General features: G+C 34.7%; 2 long non-coding RNA genes across 2 annotated transcripts in view; one reads left to right on the top strand and one right to left on the bottom strand.

The window, feature by feature from the left end:
* Positions 1 to 19,528, bottom strand: part of LOC134665795 (uncharacterized) — a 247,023-nt gene that overhangs the window by 130,316 nt on the left and 97,179 nt on the right. The window lies entirely within an intron of this gene.
* On the top strand, positions 2,679 to 3,636 carry LOC134666297 (uncharacterized). Its single transcript, XR_010098474.1, has 2 exons — positions 2,679 to 3,108; positions 3,291 to 3,636. It is a non-coding gene; the product is annotated as an uncharacterized LOC134666297 (long non-coding RNA).

The raw sequence follows: 19,528 nt of genomic DNA, 5'->3' as shown, positions 1-19,528 counted from the left end.
GTAACTGCTGCGTTGCTGGATTTAATAAATTCGTTAAATTGCTGTTTTAAAGAGATTGCTGTCTAAAAGTGCCACATGCATTTGCCCTGACAATGTTTAACCTTGGGCCTAATGGCTCATATCTTCCTCGAGTCTTAGTGAATTCGCTTTAATTATATGTATGTACATATAAGATTACATACACTTACACCATACTTTCTTTTTATTCGGAACAGGAAAGTACTTGATACACATCTAGATTTTCCTCAATTTTTATAAATTTTATCTCAATAATTTGCCGTGATATGAGATTGTGGGAAGGAGTGTCGCTGGCAACTCTTCAGATCCAATAAAGTCGAGGAGGGCCGGTAGATTACAGCTCCGATAAGCAGGCACGTGTTTCCATTGCTTAAAGAGCTCCAGCGAATCTAGCCACCAGGTTGTCCAGCAAAATTGTGACCTCAAGTTTCGGAACTACTAGGCATAAGCAAAGGCCGATCTTATGCTGGTTACCTTAATGTTCGCCTCGGCTAACGACTGAAATAAGAGCCCAGCTCTTACGGTACGATCCGAAATATCATTATTAAGTCTGATATCGACAGCATCTAATCGTGTAATATGAAATTCCTAAGATTTTAACGGGTTTAAAATTGCGATGTCATGTTGGTGCAACCACTGCCTCCTTAAATCATGATTTACGAATGCGCTGTACTGTGACTAACAGGTTATAAGGGTCACACAGTATTATATATCAGACTTGTAATAACGATGGCGGGCAATCTAGAGGCACATGAATTACCAGTAATATATATGATCAGAGGAAGTTAACCCATATGTGCTACTGCCCAGCGGTAAGTGCGTGCGATTTTCAATCCCGAGGTCGAGGGTTCAAACCCTGGCTGTACCAGTCGCTTCTCGGTGAAGTAAAACATCGCGAAGAAAAACTTTCGTAAAAACTAGTTCCTACGCCAATTCTTAGGATTAGTAAAGTTATCAAAGTGGACTCCAGAGCGCCTAGCTAAAATGCTAATCGTTTGCGCTACGACAACGAAATGCTATAACTCTTACATATTAGTGCGATAGAGAGACAGATAGCGTTTCGTTTTTGTAGCGCAATCAGTTGGAATCTTAGCTAGGCACTTAGGCTACCATGCCAAAAAGCTGGGACAAAGCAAGGAATATGATGATGAGGAGGATATAGCCTAGTCATAGTTACAAAATTATGTTCCACGCTTTTTGTAGGTATTAACTGGGTAATATGTACTCTGTTAGAAGTAATTTGGTGAGTGTTTTTTACGAAAAAAAGGTAAAACTTTAGTTTTTAAAACGATACTGGCAAACAAAACCACATCCAAGGTTGACATAGTATCACAAAACAGATATTACCGCAATTCACTTAACGTTTTCTTACACCTGTATCTTCATATCTCAGGCTTCTCCCTGACTGTATCACCTGCTCCGTGAGTAATGAGCGACTCCGTCACATCCCTGATTCAATTATTTGGCTCGCGCGACAGGCCTTGGGGAGCCGGAATATCTTGTTGCGTCAATATGATAGAGCCTTGTTACACATTGGCCTGACAAATACTACTTATACCAGCTTACACATAGGTATTCCGTAAACAATAATGATGAGTAACTTTTTTGTTACTCTTTGGCTTCACTTGCCTATTTATTTTATTATTATTATTGTGTCACAGTCCGTGCCTAAGTACAAATGGTTCGGACAGAAGATCAGCGCAGGCCAGCAGGACATTGTTGACATAGTTACAAAACAACTCACAGTGACCATGATTATATAATTATGTAGGTACATAGTAGGTATTAAAGGCATAAATACCGGTGGCTTGGAAACTGTATTATTGAGAATCTTGTCCGATCTTAAGTATTTTTTTCTTTTAAATGCTTATAGAGAAACGGATGCGCAGTAGGTAAGCAATAAATGTAGAGTAAGCAGTAAACCAGAAAAACAGTCCATTACCATTTTTAACCTGTAAGCCAGTCTGAAGGTCGGTATTAGTTGATTCGCTCGGTGCTAATGCCCGCCCATTGAACAAATTTATCTTTGGTCCTGCGCCCATTAGGGTAACGAGCGAATAGTTCCGCCAGGACCGATGGCCACGCCTTGAGAACTCTTTAGTTTGTACATTTAGCGCTGGCTGCAAGCCACGACAAACGTGAAACCATAAAGGAAGTTATAATAAAAACAGGGTTTGCCTAAAACTTTTAAATACTTAGACAGTTCTATTGTTGTTATTATATGGAGCCTTACGTATCCCACTGCTGGGCAAAGGGGTCCCCCTAATATCTCCACAGATCTCTTTCCAATTCTGTCTGGCCACTCCTTCAAAAAGGAGTCTAGTTCAACCCGCTATCGCCGGCGGGTTCTGACAAATCCCCGATTTGAGTTTTCGGGACAGTTCTACGAAGCTGAAAAGGTAAAGCCAAAATTATATCGCTGTATGCTATTAAGATAATCGGGCAATGTATGTAGGTATTGTATACTCGTACAATGGCAGAATGACATATTTAATTAAACTTTCAAGTGACCTTACTACGGTTGCCTTCTAGGCTTTATGTATGCTGCTTTATTTGATACTCTGAAGTCTCTGAACTAATCTCGCCCGGCTTACTAATTGGGATTGTTCATTTTTTTTAGACACACATTTTTATTTTATTTTCTGAAAATATAGGTTAATTTAAGATACTAATTTGAATGATTTAGTAATTCATGGCTCGGTTGAATATTTATAATTTTTTGAAAATATGAGATACGACTTTTCGTAAATTACATGTCGTCGGCTGTTTGATAAAGCACAAGCAACAACAAGCATTTAAAAAAATAGTTGTCATTGTCAATTCACAATTGATTGTAATGTCACCTGTCGACAATGTCAGTGTCACAAGTTTCTATAAATAATATCGTCTGTCTGGAATGGAAAACTTGTTTAATTTGATTCCCTAAATCATTAATTTCAAAATACCTACGCTATAAATTTGTGAAAGCTGATTCCAGAAATCTGCCTAAGTTATATAATATAACTTAGTTTTATTGGAGTATGTATCCATATAGCTTCCAACTCCAAGCATAACTTGGCTGAAATACCACAGGGGAGCAAAAATACAAATGTAAGTTACATCATAATATATTTTAACTGATTCGATTTGTAAGATTGGATTCATAAAATCGTGGGTACTTTCTACCGGCTTGTCACCATTGTTTGGATATTGTACTTAGTAGCATAGTACAATATCCAAACAATTATTATTAGGAACATGCCAATTTCGCTAATTATATCCTATTATTTCAGGTCATCCTGTGATTCCTATTGAGATACAGCTGTGGGATATGTAATGTACAAAGGAGATTGATTTTGTTAAGGCACTTGGGCCCAGAACAAAGTTGAGCATTTTGTTTTGAAACGAACGTCATATTAATTATTAATCGTCGTAATACTTTACTACCGTAAATAATGCCTGGGAACAGAGTAAATAACAAACCATACACTTCTCTTATGGTTGGTCAACAAGAAGCCATCATTGTCAGCTGCTCGTGCAGAACATGATAAACATACATATATGTAAAGTTACTATTTTTATTTTGGAAACATATATGCATATATTTCCTAAATTAATAAAAAAGTAGGTAAACCAAAACATGTTTTATTATTCACAACTCTTTATTAACTTGAGTCTTGTCCACCATGATATCAGTAGCTTGAACCGCAACATGTACCTGGAAATTAGAAATTATATCTTTAAAACAGTTTCAGGCTGAATTTTGAGTATGGCTATGTATTCTTGTATATTGTTTCTTTCTAGTAGGCACCATCTCTGTTTAACGGTTTGCCTTTTGATACTCTGGCTACATTACCATGGAAAATAAGTAGGTAAGATGACCCTACCAACATTAGAGCTTTTAAATAATTGTAGTAAAATATATATATAATATTAATTTTATACTTACATCGACGTGATCCTCACAACAATACTGTGTGTAACACTTGAAGTAGGTAAGTATTCTAAGTTTAATTCACGGCATCATCACGGCATCTTTCACGTCGTAGGTCTTCGTGGATTCGAACTATTATTTTTGTGAATCATTCCCACACGTAGAAACAAGGTTTATTTATGATATATTAAGCAATGAAATCTACTGTTTAGGTATCAATTATAAATCAAATCGTAACAAACCAGCGCAGCGGTTTAACTGAAAAATATGCTCTTTGACTGAAAATTTTAATTATGACAATCGATGACAATGATAACTTTGACAATTACGTGAGTGACGGATTTATTTACTATGGTTCGATAACTTTTATTATGCGATGACTTTACATTCAGCCCAGGAGAAGGTCAAACTAAGGTCATAAGGATATTTGTTGAAATATCTTCAATCCTCAATTATTATATCGCAGCAAATGTCGGAAACTGTTTAAAAACCTTATATCTCGAAATGGTTTTCGAAATAGAACATTTGAAAAAAAATGAACAATCCTAATTAGTATTAGATAACATAATGTATCACACGTTTCTGTACATAATGTTGATTAACTAATGAAATAATTGAAATAATCACATGTGATCCAAAGTTGGTACCACTTGTAACTTAATAACTATAATTTCAATAGTTCTCTATTGAACTATAACCAATTATCTAGAGTGGCAATTAAGCGTACCTTACACAGAACAAGATACTCCACTTATAGATCAACGGGGTCTAGCTAAGATATAATTTAAAACAATTTTAAAATATGCCTTCCGTAAAATCCGCAAGGTGCAGTAGTTCATTTAATAATTTAAATTTGATAATATCATCATCTGGTGAGACAACTGAGCCTTTTGTTGTTTTGACCTGTAATGAAATAAGTTTCAAATGAAGACAGACACGTTTTAATTACGCGGCCTACCTTGGCTTCTCTAGATTAATAATGTGACCAACTATTTGTCATACCCTAAAGGAATTGTGCGTAGAATTAGGTGTGGTTGGGGGAACTTATAATTTCTCTCTTTCGCATTTTTGTATTATAGGTAAGTATAAGCGTAACTTTGTAAATCATCATCATCTTCCTCGCGTTGTCCCGGTATTTTGCCACGGTTCATGGGAGCCTGGGGTCCGCTGCGCAACTAATCCTAAGATTTAGCGTAGGCACTAGTTTGTACGAAAGCGACTGGCATCTGACCTTCCAAGCCAGAGAGTAAACTAGGCCTTATTGGTAGTCGTCCGGTTTCCTCACGATGTTTTCCTTCACCTTACACCTTACACTTACCTATGTATGTAAATATCACATGATATTTCGTACATAGGTAAGTTCCGAAAAACTCATCACAGTCATATTTGTGTAAATTGTGAGAAAAATTTGCATACCTATTGTGACCTAGTTAAGCCCAGTCAGTCTGACGAGTAAATAGGGTTTCTAAAAATATTAAAATGTTATTATTAAAAATATATGGTTCCTGTAATTGGTTTCAGAAATTCATTAAATTAACCTATTATCTAGTGGAGCAGGGAGCAGGTCGTTTCAGGCTAGCCCAAGGCAGAAGGCAATTATGTACCTTTTTAATACGACGAACATTATTTGAAATAATGTATAAATTAATATTAAGGAAAAATCTTACACAAATCGTCCTAGTCTCATAGTAACCGTAATAAGGCTTGTATTTTGATGACATGTTTCCTTGGACCATTTACTCGTAGTAACTGGAGACATCATTGCTGTCATTTTCTGTACGAAAAAGTCTGCCGATTTTTACGGGGGAGGGGACGTCAAATGTATTACTATTTCTACATTATTTGTACAGTCACCTGCAATAATATGTTACAGAACGAAGGCCGCAAAAATATCTGACACGGTCTTATTTGTAAAGCTATAAGAGCGTGTCATATATTTTTGCGGCCTTTTAAGAGTAACATATTATTGCAGGTGACTGTACGTAACGTACAAATAGCCATGTCATTCCATACAAAGGCGACTCTAGTTATTAAATGCTCTAAAGCATGTGTCATACCTATACAGGGTGATTCATGAGACGTGAGTAGGACTAATCCTGCACACTCAGTAACTGATAATTGATCGATCACCGTCGTATTTAGGTGAAACAACCACACTTTTTCCTATTTTTTAACTTTTTGGCCAGGGCAAATTTAATTTTCTACAATTATGGTCACCCTACAAGACCTAATTAATAAACATAAAACCTCTTTAACCGTAATGACAGCATTATGATTACGAAGAAAATAAACTGTCAAACTTGAGTGATATACGAGTTTTCATTAGTAACCAGACCGTGATGACATTCAATTTGACACAGAATATCGGTAGTTTAGCATTCTAATTGTAGGGTGACCATGCATGTCGTAAATAAATTAAGAACTTATTTTTCAACAAGACTAGAAAATTAACGTTAACCTCACTAATACTGGTACGAAACAGTTGCTTACAATTTACGAAATGCGCAGTGTTAGTCCTGCTCACGTCTCCTGAATCACCCTGTATTATGTCAAAATTGAAGTTATCCCGGTTGGTCGACCGTCGCTGTCAGCTACACTGTTACCTATATCATATAAATATATCTTGCAATCTCAAACAGTCTTCCAATCAATTTCACGTAACCTTGCTCTCAAACTTACACATGTGCTAACTTAACGTTTGTTTCGCTTCAGAATAAAAAGAGGGTTTTTTTTTACTGTACTAATACTTCGTGAAGTTAATTTTAATTATTTATAATAACCTTATAAAACCAAAGATAACTTTAGGATAAATGATGAGATTTATTATCCCTTTTTTAAACACCTAATATATAATATTTTCGCCAAACTGAGACAGTTTGTTGGAGAATAGCGTGCTTCAATATTATACGTACTTAAATATTTTCTAATTATATGTCTATTTCATTTTATACTTCCAATCTTCGTTTACTCCACCCACAAGAGCAATGCTATTAAGTTATGATGCTGATGAATCTTCTTTAAAATTAACTATCAACTTTGATAATCCGGGAAGGATAGCGTGAATACTAGTCCAAAGTTTTGCTTTCGGTCGGTTTTAAAGCAAATCGTGAAGCGAATTCCACTTTAATGAAATCAGTTGAGAGGCATTTACCTAGGCGGTTGTTGGGCAAGTGTTGTAGAGGATCTAGGTAGGTAGGTTAAAAGATTTTTATTTACTGTTGTTAATTAATTAACTACTCCCCTGATTCGGGTTTTTTTAGTGCAAAGGCTGTCCAACGCAATCCAACGTGGCAACGCAGCAAACATGATGGGCACCTTTGTGTCGGGATCAGTCCGGGGCGGGTAAGTAGGTGTTATACATATTTAGATTATATTTTTATAAGATTAGTTTATAATATGGCTTAAATATTAATGAAATGTGTAATAATAAAAGTATGTGATTCATTTAAATTACTTACAAAATATTGCAACAACCCGAATGTTTTTGCGTATCTTTTTATGTTTGCAAAAAAACCCTGCAGTCCTACATACGTTTTTATAGAAGTTAGTTAAATATAGATGCCTATATTTAGCAGTAGACGTCTTATGGCTGAGATGATGGTGATGATGAAATACAGATGGTCAAGCAAATCTTGTCAGTAAAAAAAGGCGGCAAAAAAATGTAGGGGGGAAAGAAAAATTTAATTTCGCGTCTTTTTCTACTGACAAGATTTGCTTGACCAACTTTATTAAACAGATATAATTATTTTTTAACTGACAAGTAGCTGTCAGTCCAGTTGCCAGTGACATTGGCATTTTTCCGGCAACATTTATGGACGTCACTAAGCCCGCTAAAGGGTTGGTACCTCTAGCTCCGTCAATATTGAAACTGGGCAGCTTTAATTGCGTTGCCTGGATGTAATTCCAATGAATTAGAAGTTAAAATAGACTTAGTCTTAATAGACAGTAGACTGCAGCCCCTGGGTTGAATCTCAGATATATATATTAAAAAAAAAAGTAATTTATTGTCGCAACAAAACTTACAGCAACAAATCGAACAAAGAGAAAACAAAAAAGGTTACAGCTTACATTATAAGGTTAAAGTCCACACACTACACACACACACACACACACACACACACACACACACACACACACACACACACACACACACTATACACACCCACTACATATACACTTATATGTAAGCAAAGAACGGCGAAAGTTTGACTGCTATCATCCATAATGCTTTGAATCGATATATTTTTATCTTAACTACAATTAGTCTGATTATGAATTAACAATTGGTTACGGGTTTGACTTTGTTTTGATACTACTTTGAAAATCGACCACGCCGATTGGTGCATGCGGAAAACAGTCGTGCGTGAGAAACGCACATGGCACAAATCTGCAAAGTAATCGCAAGGGAAGTATCAAAACGAGATTAAAACCATAGCAAATGGTTCAGTCAGAATTGGCCTCACTGACAATACCTATTTAGTACCAATGTTCATGTTTAACGTTACATGTGTTATAAATAAATATAACCTACATGCCCTCTGATAGTATTATTCTTCAATTTATAAAATATGTAGTTACAGATTTGCGCGTAGTGAGGTTTTTGAATATCATCATTCATCAGTCATTTTTAGGGTTCCGTTCCGTTCCTCAAAAGGAAAAGCGGAACTCTTATAGGATCACTCGTGCATCTGTCTGTCTGACCATTCCTCCCCCCTTATCTCCAAAACTACTGGGTCTAAAATTTTGAAAAAAAAATAATACACGGAAAACCACTTACCTAACCAAAACGAGTACAAGCTTTTAGATTTTACATCAACTAAATATGTACCATACCATAATATGTACCTTAAAATTCACTTATCAACCGATTAGTCACGCAACATTTTAGTTAGAAAACCTAAAATTATACAACTGAACTACGTAAATACGAATTGTAGAGGGAATGTTTTCAAGCGTACTTATTAAAATTTCGCCGTATCACGATCAAGGAGCGATATAAACCAAATATGATAAATTTGACTGTTAACAAAAGTGATTAAGTATCTACAGTCAGATGCTTGCTGACGCCGTAAATATGAATTACATGCTCACTAAATACCAATACAGTCAGTTTATATATAGTGTTTAAGTAGTTTCATAAAATTAACCCATATTCTAATGACATTTTAGATTTGAAACTTAATTTTGCAAATAACTACCAGGAAATTTTCCTAACACAATTTGGATAACTATGTTCACCCTGAGCGAATATCGCAAGGTTTCCAAGTCAACCCTAATAGGGTCGCATTAAATTTTACGACATTTATGTTTATTACGTTTAATATTTTTGGTACTTACATTAATTACGTAAAATTTTAATCTTTTATGATGTCATTATTAAGTATATAAGGAATACAGAAAAATAAAGGCATACCTACTGATTCATATAATCGACGTAGGGACCGCAGGTTGCACCAACTCTCGATAATCGTGATTATGAGCGCTCATTATATTAGGTATGGAAAGTATAACTCAACCCTAGGGCCGATTTAAACGGCGTGCGAACTCGCATGCGAGTTTCATTACATTGCGGTTTTTGATCGGTGAGTTGAATTGGACGTAGCCAACAGTCCGCATTGTCCGCAATGTAACTAAAATTGTATGCAAGCTCGCGCGCATTTATGTTTATTACGTTTAATGTTTTTAGAATTCTTAATTATGTAATTATTTTTTGTTTAACGTTTTTCGTAATAATGCCTTAGTCATTATATTAGGTATGGAAAGTATGACTGAATGACAGAAATTAACTGGTAGGTACATTATAGATACAACCGGTGAAACATAACGGCCTATCCGTTAGGTATTCTTCTGTACCTACGTAGCAATGTACAAATTGCAGAACATTCCCAAAAAGCGGAAACGTTCTCGAGAATGTTCTCAGAACATTCCTGAGTGGCATCCATTTTGGTGTTAGAATATATTAGAATAAGATGTATTATAGGTTAAGTTTTATGTTTTACACCAAATAAAGTATTTCTATTCTATTCTATTCTATTCAACATTGAAACGAGACAGATGACCTCTGTGCTCGTTCATCAAAGTTATGGGCATTTAGTTACATATAAAGATGTTTTTACATAGAAAGGAATTATTGGGAAAAATAAATTTATTCATAAAAATGTTCTCTGTCATCATTAAACTAATTAATTATAAGCTTGTTTGTATGTAGAGATGTTTTAAATAAACTGTAAACATAAATAAATTAATAGAAAGATATATGGTTTACATAAGACATTGTAGACATCACTTATGGCAAAGTATGACAATATTAGTGTTCGCTTGATATTAAAAAAAACTTAATTTTGTTAATTTCTAAAAAACTAGAGAACTGATATACATAATTTCATTGTTAAATGAGTCATTATATGTGTATGGTACATAGGAATTTAATAATTAGTCAATCCATTAAAATAAATATTTTCATTATACATATATGGAATAAGCAAATAAATTAAAAAATGAGAACCTGTTCTTGCTAATAATTGTTAAAACTATAGAAGCATATCATGATTCATTTATGTAGAATGTAATTAAGTAAGGCATTGAAATTTTATAATGTCTTAAAAGCTAAAATTTGCATATAATTCTTGAGTGTATTTATGTATGAATATAGACCAAGAAAATCTAATTTTGTATGCCAATGTGAGACCAGGAGGATTTGGAAGTATGAGAGTAGTGTATTCTAGTCAATTTATAAAGCATATTGTATATAAAAATGGGACATTTAAATAATAAAAGATCACATTTTTACTAGTACTAATGGAATTTTGCAAGGAAAGTTCAGTTGTAAAAAAAAACATGAAAATAGTGTTTGTATTGTTAAATAATGCCATAGTAAATTAGATTATAAGCTTAAGAATTAGTTTTAGCCATAAATAAGAGTGGAAATACTAAAAAACTCCACATAAACATGCAAATAAAATGTTAGATTGTTTTTGTCCATTACTTCAAAAGTATAGAGTTTTGATGGAAGAAATTTATTGAAAATCGTAGATAAAAAATAAATACATCCAATTTAGCTTAAAAAATCACTTGAAAACTAGCAATTATTGTAAAAAGTAAGAAAAACAATTCTCATAGGAAAATGTGCAGTATACGGGGTCATTGAAAAATGGACCTTAATTTCATATATATAAAGTTCAAATTTGCTTGCACTCCCTAGCTAAAAAAAATGCATGTTGTGGTTGTTAGAAGAGTACAAAGATATTTTAGGCGACGATGGTGACGATGGTGACGAAGTCGACGATTGTAACCATGGTTACGAACAAAACAAAATAATACCAAAATTTAGGGGGTATAAATAGATGGGCCAAAAGCCTAGGAGATTCATTCAGTCTACAGCAGCCAAACCAAGAAGAGCTCCAGGAGAAGAACCAAGAAGAAGGAAGAGAACCAGAGAAGCCCCAGGGACCGAAGCGGAGCCCTAGAGGAGCCCTGCGCAGCCCGGGACGCCAGCCACAGAAGACAGAAGACCTTCAGCGGAGTGGAGTCGTCGAAGATCTACGGCGGAGCCTCTGGAGTCCAGAGGAGCCCTAGAGACATCAGCTGAGCCCTAGCGGGCATTCTCCGAACAACTTCGGGCAACGGGAGCTGCTTGCAGAGCTACAAGGGCCAGGTAGCCGAGCATCAGAGCGGGGCCAGGGAATCCTGAGCTACCCACTTCATAGAAGCCTTCAATTCTCCGGGTGAGTGTTTATAAATTCATAAAGTTGTGTTTTCTTTTAATTTGAAAAACTTAATACTGGTCTTTACTTTAGAATATTTTGGCAATGCGAATTTTATTGTGGTAGTAGTAGAAAAACACTTTATTGTACAAAAATCAAAACAAAACAGGAAAAATAACATTAATCATTTGTATAAAGGTGAACTTATCTCTTCCAAATAACTTTTGAGCAAATGAATTGTTTTCTATGATCTTCTTTAAAATAGAGTGATATTAAATAAAAAAGCTTCAACTATGGCAATATGAAATTATGTGCTATTGATATTAAACATGGAAATTTTGATTCTAAAAGAGATTTGATACTGAAATAATGAAAAATAATGTGCTTTTGCTCAAGAAAAATTGAGTGATTTATAAAATGTGAATAAAATTAGAATGAAGCCTTGTAAGAAGAATAAGGCCTGGCGTAAAAAAGTATGCCAAAAACCTGTTCAGATTTCATGATATGGTGAACAACGGTTAGTTGAACGAAGCCGTAAGTCTGTGGGGGTAAGAGAACCTCTCCTGCATTCTGTGTTCATAACCATTTATAAATAATGATTGAAACTTGAACAGTTTAAAATCTATTTGTATGTATTTATATATGGGCTTTAATCTGGTTTTGTTTGCGGGTAAAATTTGTAAAAGGAAGCATGTAAAACTTAGGCATTGTCTGTCAGAATACTACTGCTTAGATAATTTACAGGGGCTATGCGGTCATGGAGCCTTCGCTTCTGCAAGCCTTCACGTCAAAGAAATTCAAATGAATTGATTCTGTTTATATTCATTTTTAGTAGGGACACCTAGCTTTGCAAATTTTTGTACAAATAGCTTTGAATTTATTCAGAGATTTTAGTCTTTTAGTATGAGATTTAGATTTTCGTTTCGTCTTAAAACAAATCGCGTTGATAGGCTCGCTGGTTTTTATTTTGGGTACTTTTCCAGCTGAAGTAGGTTACGAACCCAAGGTCGAGGCTTTAGGAATTAAGGCTAGGCAGGTAGCTTCTTAGGGACTAAAACAAAACAAACTAAAAACAAATCCTCTCAATCAAAATAATATAAAATCAATTTTTCATTTAATAAATGCCTTAAAATCTATTCTGTTGTTTTAATAATATGCCTCTCTCTCTCTAAAGAACCTGAGTTGCTACTCTTCACAGTGTAGAGTCCTACCACTTGATCACAAGCCTGGCCAATTTAGTTTGTAAGATAAGCCACACATGCATGGAGCCCTGGTCCTGATAAGGTTAGATTTAATTATGGTAAGTATTCAGTTTAGGGAAACTTTCAAGTGTTTTATTTTAGGGGTGAATGTTGGGGTATTATTGGGCCGTCATCGTCTAGATAAGTAGAGTTCAGGATGGGATTCGTTTCAACATGGAAATTATTGTTTAAACAAGAGACTATACTTGAAATAAAGTTTAAATAGGCATAACTTAAAACTAAATGTTCTTATGCATATATTATTGTCTATTACAGTTAGCTATTTTGTTGATGTGATAAATTTACCAATAAGTTGCTTAAATTCTCACTGTTTATCAGAGAACATTTCGACTTTCGACAATATTTTCCAAAAATTTTTTTTTGTTTAATTAGAATCTAGAGGCCTCTATCTCCCGCCATGCCAAATCTCAGCGCGCTCGGACCAACTTGAAAAAAATAAAAAATAAAGTCGGCCGTTTTTTTTTTTTTAATGCAGATTGTTTTGTCTCGGGGCCCTCTATGACATTTGGTCGAGCACCCCCCACCTATCACGCACCGTTTAAAAGTTGCCATACAAAATAAAAGTGGCCTGTTTTCCCACAATTGTAGCATTTTTCCAAAAAAAATTTTTTCATAGTTGTCTAGGGGACCCCGAGATTCCGTGACCAAAATTTCAGCGGGCTAGGACAAAATTAAAAAAGTTAAAAAAAAATGTCGGCCATATTGAAAAGAAATGACGGCGTCAAAAACTGCCAGGGTCCCTCTATGACATTTGGTCGAGCACCCCCCAGCTAAGTCTGACCGTTTGGCCGGGCCGTCATACATTTTTCTGACCGGAAGCGGACGACCAAAAGTCGGAATTTTCTGGGGGTAAGGACTACACCTAAACTATCGTGAATATTCATGGTATAAACAACGATAAATAAATAAATTATCGTTCTCGAGAACATTCTCAGAAGTTACCGAGAATTTCTCATGTGGAAAGTTTCGCAACTTTGGAAAGTTCTCGTGCGTGCATTGCTATACCTACGCAATCAGCGTAGGTGGCCTGTTTAATTTTAATCGTCAGCAATTTCTGCAAATTTCATACCAACTAAATATATATACTTTACCGAAATCTCTACGACTATATCGGGTGGAATAGAACGAAGGACTCATAAACGGGGAATTGTTTAGGGTACCTACGTACTTTATTTTTCACTTATTAATCATATAAATTTCTAACCTTTTGTGAGATACTGTTTGATAAACATTATTGCATCAAATCTGCGTGTTTCAACCCTAGCAAGTAGATCCGAGGATTCCGAGGTGTCTATTTAAATTGCAAATAACTGGTAGGGTTGTAACTGATATAAAAATATTTCATTTTAATGATTGTGTTTCACTTTCTAATCCAGTTTAATAATAACTCGATTGTAGATCACTTAGATTACACTATCCTTTCTGCTCAGTCTTTAGAAATGTACCATCCTGTATACATATCACAGTCGTAATTATTGGAAACATCCAAAAATACGCGTACCTTACCATTTAAAGCATCCAACAGGAATATACTTGTCAACGGAACTCCAAGAATTAAGGCGATTATTTAAATTATTTTGAATGTGAATCAAGCGGCGGTGAAATTTCTGGGAACAAATTATTTTGATTTATGGAGCTGCCACCCATGCCGGCGCGGAAATAGAGGACATGCTCTTAATAAATACTTATATTTAGCAGATGAATGACCCCGAGTGTTCCGGGAGCTCTTAAAACCTCACTTAATTTATTTCCTTTATTATTAACGTGTGATATTTTTGAGTTAGCGTACCGTTCCGGTTTACAAATATTCTATCGTAGTAAATAATGGCTTTTTAAAATCTAGGAAACATGACCGAGATCAGGATCGTAGATGGAACAAATTAAATATTTGTCTGTATGTTCAAAATTTATATTGTTATAGGGTCAACCCTCGTGTTTATCACGTGTGTATGTTTATTAATTAGATGAATCTTTGTTATCTATCATAAACATTAGTTAGGTTAGATAGTTAGGTACTAACTCGTGATCAATTTGCTTGTTTCAAAAAATTTACTAAACAAAAAAAATATTGAGTAACTACCTACAGTTATAGTAGTAGTAGTAAACTCTTTATTGTACAAAAAGACATATTAAAAATAACATACAATTAGCAAGAAGTACAAAGGCTAAAGCAAAAGTTATCAGAGTAAATGAAATGGTGGGGTGATTTTTTACATACTTTCAATATATTTCGAATCCTCATAAACGAAATTACATTTTTTGTCTTCTCTTTATTCATAAATCGAAATTGAATACGATTAAAAGCGAGCGTAGCAATGTAATAAGAGAAAAATGAGAGCATAGATAAATGAAACCGTATTAAATGAATATTGTAATCAACTATGTTATTGAGCTCAGATAATAATTAATAATAAACGTAGATATAAGTATATCGTTGTCATCGTCATTGTTATAAATAAAACATGATATCTAGCCTATTTATAAATATTTTCATAAATATTAAATAAATAATACCTATAAATTTCACCACAGACAATGCATGAGAAAAAAACTCTTGTTTCGTCTATAGAATTCTTTCAAATGCCAAATAAACAAGATACATACCTATATTATAGCTTTTTCGAGGGTAACGTATATCCACTACAGTATTTATGTATACTGCTATGATAAGGTACCTACTTTATATTTAATAATCAGTAGAAACAACTACCGTAAAACAGTATAACATTGCCCTTTCAACAGAACATTGCCCACCACGTCAAAGTTCAGTAAATGCGAAATAACTTACGGCTCGATTCGGGACATGAATTAGAGATTCACTAGATATGAAATAGTAAAGTGATATTCCACGGCAAAAGGTACCTCATGCCGGCTGGCGCCGAGAATTCGGGAAATGAATAATTAGAGATTCATTAGATATTAAATAGTTAAGATATGTGATGTTCCACTGCAAAAAGTACTTTATGGCGGCTGACGCTTAAGTCGCATAGCGCCGCAATAATATTGGAGCGGCGTTAATAATAGCGTAAGCGCCAACCACCATAAGGTACCTTTACCCGTGGGACGTCACATACGTTGACTATATCGTATCTAGTTAATCTCTAATTCATTTCCCGAATCGCGCCGTTGAAATCAGTAACTACTTTCAAGTTAATTCAGTTGTACCGCGTCACAAAGCGGTGGGCAAAGTCATGTTGAAAGGGCAATGTTATAGCGTTTACGGTACTCGAACTTTGATCTATCACAATCTGCGGCTACCTGTTACCAACTGAAACCTCTTTGTCGTAAGATGATCCCTAGATCCGTACATAATGGAGACGTAGATTCTATTGTATGATGGCCGAATGTGGGGTAGAGTGGCGTTCAGGCGATACATTAAATATTAAGGCGGCGGGGTGGTGAGTCCACCTGTGTTCTAGTTAATGTATCTTAGCACCTACTTTATCAACACGCCTTTTATGTGTGTTCTTGGTGAAGTCAATGTGCTCTGTAAAAGAACACTTTAATATTTCGCTAAGTTCTCAGCTAAAATATAATACATAAATAAAACTATTTATGTCCTGGCGTGCATTATGCTTAAACATAATGGTAAATAAAAAAGTTACATAGTTACGAGTAGGTAGCTAACGTATCGATTGATTTTTTTTTTAATATTGGGAACTAATTCTTTAGAGGGTGAGTAACTTGAATATACCTGCCTCAAGTTTTGGTGAGGTGTACATATTCTATTTACTTTGATTTACCAAAACGTTGCATAGCTTATTTATATAAGGTTTTATCTATTTTCTCGCACGGATCCATGAAACGGATCACAGGACAAAATAAGAAAGTCGCAGCGAAAAAGGTATTCAAAGCTAAATAGAAAATGTAAAATCCAATAGTCTTTCATTGTACGAAACTTTTACACGCTGGAATGAGTTTTGTATCGAACATTATGTGCTAAATGGGCTTCTCAAACTCATTTCGAGATTGGGCTTCGAGCCCTCTATATCCACAAGTTCCTCTCAAGTCGCTAGGACATGACACGACAAACAGCAAACTCAGACAAAAACTTTAATGATTTATTAGATGTTCCGTCCCCGAAGACTGGCGAGAAGTACCTTGTACTTATGAACTTAAAAGTTTTTAATGATAGGAAGAACATATTTTGAGGATGCGGTGAAGATTTGATATTTAAAGTCGAATAATTGTGCATTTAGCATGCACTGAGCATAGTGTCACAAAATAGATAAGTACAGAAGTCAATCACATGTATGTACTTTACTTTTCATACCTACGCTCGGCGGTCGCTCTAGGGTTGCGATTGTTGCGAACTATGACTTATGCACAAAAAACTATCGTGGTAGTGGCACTCGTATCTATCGTATCGTATCTCGTATTTAGTTGTTTGATTTATTGTTGAGGATGAAACGGGAAGAATGGAAATATAAATTAATAATAACATAATAACTCAAATAGGTATTTTAATTTTAATGTCATTTTTATATTACAAATTTGCCACAGAAAATATCTTGCGATGATTCCGGGATTGGCGAAATACACGATTATTATATTTTTAAGTGTAATAAATTCGCATTCTCATGTACAATGTAATAAATTCGCATACGCATTCTCTCTGAAACCACTGGTAGTTTAAAAAACGACAATTCACCGTTTAATGTTGAATTTAAACAACCGTCCACTGTACAGTTATAATAACTTTTTGTTTTGTTTCTCCATTATTGCACAAAAAAGTTCACAGACGCGTGTCTCAAGACTCTCAAGCGGATATGGCACTCGCGCTCGCACTGGTCCCAACTGGTCCGAGATATCGTGTCCGTGAGCAGTGTCTATGTGTGCGTTGCTCGAGCGCGCTTTGTATGTAGGTTGATTTCTGTACCTATCTGTTTTGTGATAGTGTATTGTGTGTGCGTCTCTTCAATGCGCGTGGACTGAACTGACTAACAATATCTAGTTCTAGATTACAATGTATATTTCAAGTTGATTTAGATATCACATGACCGCGGTTAGAGGTTTGATTTTGAAGCTGCGCCAGTAGCTGTTATTGTATGGCAGACCTCAGACGTCGGTTATTGGAGTAGTCTTTGTATAATATGGGGTTGGTAGAAATACAATACAAATACGAAACCACTTTAATTTCGACTTGTATCGGTACGTCGACCATGCAGAATTAACTTTTATGATACCAATATAACATTCTCAATGTGAATATCCCTCCGATACAAATATTTAGGATCACAACTTTATTTTAACCGCACTGCTTCTCGTTTACTTTCAAACGTTTTTTTTAAGTAACCTTTTAGTCTACTTAGTAACCTTTTAGTTTGTTTCCAGCGTATTAGCAAGAAAGTTGGCTCTAACAATAACTAACTAGTTGCGTTTGACTCACCCGGAAATTCCATTGTCTGTATAAATGCTTTATCTGGCTCGCCTTTTCAATTCGCTGAAAATATGCCGACGGCAACCAGGGAAAACAGAATTATCTAAATCTAAGCTAAAACTTTTAAACCGATATCTTATGTTATGTTTTCTTTATTTATTTTTCATCTCAAGTTAGGTTGTTTATAATATGAATATAAGAGTAAAATATAAAAACACTTACAAAACTATAAAAATACATATACCTAAACGTATTATAAAAAACATAACCTAGGGTTTCACTAGCAGCGGGGCAAGGCCCAAGCTACCGGTGGTCAGGGATGCAGAGAGAGGAACATAATAAAGTAATACATAATATATTTACATATTTTTTTTAATTTGAAGGGCAGACTCCAAACCAAAACCTTACTACGTTAAAGTTGACCTGATAGAAAAAAATCACGAAAAAATGTCAAATTATCATATGTTTATTATTATTAGTTTCTAAAAAAATACCTACTGAAATTCCCGCATATAGCATAATATACATAACAAATAAATATATAGTTGCGGACCTTTCTTCAGGATTGGTTCAGTCAGGTCAATTGAGTTTACGGCCAATAAAAGGTCCCCCTACATATGTAGTTTCTGACTCGATGGGGAATATTTTGGCCGCATTTATTTTGTTATCTTTTGGTTGCCGTATCTCAGAATGGGAAGTCGAAAGATAGACCTATATTTTGCAAATATACATGCGATATTTATACGTCTTTTTAAGATTAAATTGTCTTATTCCAATGAAACTATAGGGTTTGCAAAACCGTAAGGTTTTTTATCATAGCAATGTAATATGTATCTATGTCGCATTTGTACTCTTATATCTCAAATTCGTTTTTTATACTGTATTTATAGGTAGTTTATATTAGTTTTAATTTATTTATTAAATTTTTAAGTCTAGTACCTAATATCTAGTTGACATGTATTGGATTATAATAAATCTATACATGACTCACAGTTGCTAAATAAGTAACTCTCAAATTAGAAAAACTTTTTATTTTTTGGAATTTGGTTAAAAATATTGATACACCTTTAATGTATGTAAACTAAATTCTTGACGGTTAACAGGTATTCACGTGTTTTCGTGCGCTCACAATAATATTTTTTACCAATGTGTGTATATACATTTTTCAAAGTGTGTACTGTCAGAGTACTCTTTCAAATTCTGGATATCGAATTATGTCTTTGCTGCATGTTTTTGCATCAAGCCACGAGTG

The sequence above is a fragment of the Cydia fagiglandana genome, chromosome 7 (genome assembly GCF_963556715.1).
Source record: "Cydia fagiglandana chromosome 7, ilCydFagi1.1, whole genome shotgun sequence".
NCBI classification, from domain to species: Eukaryota; Metazoa; Arthropoda; class Insecta; order Lepidoptera; family Tortricidae; genus Cydia; species Cydia fagiglandana.
Note: the sequence above shows the minus strand (reverse complement) of the source record. Positions and strands in the feature narration are given on the sequence as shown.